We start from the raw sequence: 4146 nt of genomic DNA, 5'->3' as shown, positions 1-4146 counted from the left end.
TCAAAGATGGTGTAGTAGTATTCCTCGTTCTTTGCATTGATGATATATTACTGATTGGCAATGATGTAACATCATTATCAAAGGTAAAGACCTGGTTAGCTGAACAATTCCAAATGAAAGATTTGGGAGATGCCAAGTATGTTCTTGTACAGTCCTAGAATTTTACTTAGCTAGTTAGATAGTAGTAGTAGTAGTAGTAGTAGTAGTAGTAGTAGTAGTAGTAGTAGTAGTAGTAGTAGTAGTAGTAGTAGTAGTAGTAGTAGTAGTAGTAGTAGTAGTAGTAGTAGTAGTAGTAGTAGTAGTAGTAGTAGTAGTAGTAGTAGTAGTAGTAGTAGTAGCAGCAATATCTAGTGTTAATTTGTAGTATGTTAGATTTCGTGGATTTTGGTTCAAACCGAGACTTAGTTGGAAACTTCGAGCAACAGTTATGGATTTTATAAGTTTAACCTATAGTTTAAGAATATTAATTATAACATAAGGTTTGATTAATATTGCTGGTTATTAATATGATAATCATTATAACCTAAGGTTTAGATAGAGCCAATAGGATTATGACACTTGTCATATGCATGATTATTAAGGAATTATTATTTTAATGAAAAAATAAGGGAAATATAAGACTTAGTCTTCACCAGAATCTGTTAGGAGCATGACATTTGTTACAATTTTATTTATTCGTGGATTAGTTGTTATTTAGATAATTAAATAGATTTTCTGTAACTTTAGGGTACTGTAACTTCCGATCTATTTTTGACCCAGTTATTTTATGAATTTCGAAAAATAATATTTCTAGAAAATTGTAGATAATTGAATCAGCTTTCTAACAGTATAAAGATCGTCTAAATTGAAGTCCTACAACTCTAGTTATATTGATTTTACTGCAGGTGAGTTTAGAGTTACGAGATTTAGGGAGTTAGAAGTTAGGATTCTATTTGTTTTTATTATTTTTGTTTTTAATTTTAAAAATCAAGCTTTGACTCCTTAAACCTCTCTCTGAGCAATTTGACCAAGTCCTAAGCCTTTGACTGAAGAATATTCAAATATTTTCAATTAAATTCATTATTTTTATTAAAAGCCAAAAAGATGATTTTTATTCCTAGAACTCTATAAATAAGACTTAGAACCCAACCCTTCTCCTCACTCTTCAGCTGTGATCAGACTCCAAGGTGCTAGTACTACCATAGAGTGATAAACACTTGGGTTGGGAAAAAGCTTTGCCATTCTTAAGCTTTATAAAATACTTGGGAAGTGGGGTTTAGTGTATTTCGGTATTGGAGTTAGACCAATCCATAAGGTCAACTAATGTACTCTTATTCTTTAAGTCCAATTCTTTGAAACTCTTTAGTTTTCTTTAGTTCCTTTTATTTAGATCTTAACTTTTGATATTGGTTTTCGATTAGGCTCTTGAAACTTAAAGATCTTTCTTGGTAAGTTTCGTCTTGAAGGTTTAAGTTTCCACATTTATTCTTTACTCTTTAGAAATACTCACCATTCTATTGTTGGTTTTAGGAGTGTTCCAAGTCCCGCATTTGTTCTCAATTATCCCGGTGTTTGTAAGGAAAATAGGATGGATCTTGTATGTTTGTATGATATGTTATGTTATATGTTATGTTATGATATGTTATGTTATATGTTATATGTTATGTTATGTTATTCGTGGATTAGTTGTTATTTAGATAATTAAATAGATTTTTCGTAACTTTAGGGTACTGTAATTTCCGACCTATTTTTTACCCAGTTATTTTATGAATTTCGAAAAATAGTATTTCTAGAAACTTGTAGATAATTGAATCAGCTTTCTAACGGTATAAAGATGGTCTAAATTGAAGTCCTACAACTCTAGTTATATTGATTTTACTGTAGGTGATTTTAGAGTTACGAGATTTAGGAAGTTAGAAGTTAGGATTCTATTTGTTTTTATTATTTTTGTTTTAAATTTTAAAAATCAAGCTTTGACTCCTTAAACCTCTCTCTGAAAAATTTGACCAAGTCCTAAGCCTTTGACTGAAGAATATTCAAATATTTTCAATTAAATTCATTATATTTATTAAAGGCCAAAAAGAAGATTTTTATTCCTAGAACTCTATAAATAGGACTTAGAACCCAGTCCTTCTCCTCACTCTTCAACTGTGATTAGACTCCAAGGTGCTAGTACTACCATAGAGTGATAAACACTTGGGTTGGGAAAAAGCTTTGCCATTCTTAAGCTTTATAAAATACTTGGGAAGTGAGGTTTAATGTATTTCAGTATTGTAGTTAGACCAATCCATAAGGTCAACTAAGGTACTCTTATTCTTTAAGTCCAATTCTTTCAAACTCTTTAGTTTTCTTTAGTTCCTTTTATTCATATCTTAACTTTTGATATTGGTTTTCGATTAGGCTCTTGAAACTTAAAGATCATTCTTGGTAAGTTTCGTCTTGAAGGTTTAAGTTTCCACATTTATTCTTTAATCTTTAGAAATACTCACCATTCTATTGTTGGTTTTAGGAGTGTTTCAAGTCTCGCATTTGTTCTCAATTATCCCGGTGTTTGTAAGGAAAATAGGATAGATCATGTATGTTTGTATGATATGTTATGTTATATGTTATATGTTATGTTGTATGTTAACATTATGTATAGTATGTTTATAGACCTTGGGCACATGACTTGTGTAGCTAGCAAGCCCTAATAATTTATGGGCATATGACTTGCTTGGCTAGCAAGCCCCACAAATCTATTGGGCATATGACTTGCTTAGTTAAACAAGCCCCAAGTAGTATGATGGCCATTGTAGTAGTATATGACATATGTTTATGGTATGCTTATAGTATATGTTTATGATATGTTTTTTTTCATATGTTATGATATGATTTTATGTGTATGTTTATGGTGTTAGTAGTTTTTCCTTGTTGGGCATTAGGCTCATTATTTTATTTTTAGTGTGATGCAGGAAAATGAATATGGAATGTAGAAGGATTCTTGGTAGCTTGGCTTGTGTGTTGAGGATGGATGGAATGTGTGGACTAGGTGTCGATCAAGGATGAAGTTATTTATTTTTAGTCTTTTAAATCATGTTTTTCCGCATTTAGTTTTGTAAACAATTTTCTTTAGTTTAAAATTATGTTTTATGTTTTAAACAATGGGTACTTATGCCATATTTTCTATTATTATGTATTTGATACAATATTTTGAGATTTAATAAAGTTATATTATTTCTTATGTATCTTTCCCAAATTAGTAGCTATGTATAGTAGATCTAATGGTCCAGGGTCTTAGAAATAGTTGGGTCATTATAGTTGGTATCAGACGAATGGTCCATTTACATGAAGTTCTCTTGATACACACGCTCAAGCTCTGAATCTAACTGCCAATGTAAGTTGTTTATGTTATAGTTGTTATGATTATGTGTTTAGTTAACGTTTTAGCCCATATGTTTTCAGTTAAGAATATTGTAAATTAGTTTATTTTCTTTATTTCTTTTATTTATTATCTTTGCATTTATGATTGTTTTTAGTGAAAACCTTTTTCCAAATGAATATCATTGTTAGTTTTGAATGAGATGTATGAGTTTGATTTTTTTTTCTACAATCATAATAAATAATAAATTTAATAAATAATGACCAAATTCGGTGAGGGTGGATACAAATCAATGGACCAGGTTTTATATTGAGAGATAGGGGGCCATAGTAGTGGGATCGATTTTAGTGATCCTGGCCCTCCCTGAATATGGTTAACTTTGGAATAATGATGAGTTTCGAGGCTGAGAATTAAGTCATATAGGATTATTAGAAACAGACTTAGTAAATTATAAAGATGGCTTATTTTTCTAAGTTTAGAAACAGACCCTAATCATAAAGAAGGCTTACATAATTTTTTCATAAGAACCATAATTAATAGGTCCGAGTTATGTTTGCTTAGATTAAGTTTTTTCCTTAGAGCCTATTAGGGTAAGTTCTAATATGTTTCCTCGACTATTAGAACTTTGCTGAAGATGTCGCTCAGAAGATTTGCTCACAACAACGCCAATGCCTCAAGCGTTGCTCCTGAAATTTATGAAGCCCCTCCAGTTCGTAGAAGGGGAGGTGTGCAACCAATGTTGCTGCTAAAGAAAGAGCGCCGCCGGTTGACAACACTACAGAAATTGCAAGACTACGACAACAAGTGGA

Source organism: Humulus lupulus, chromosome 3 (assembly GCF_963169125.1).
Source record: "Humulus lupulus chromosome 3, drHumLupu1.1, whole genome shotgun sequence".
Lineage (NCBI taxonomy): Eukaryota > Viridiplantae > Streptophyta > Magnoliopsida > Rosales > Cannabaceae > Humulus > Humulus lupulus.
Note: the sequence above shows the minus strand (reverse complement) of the source record.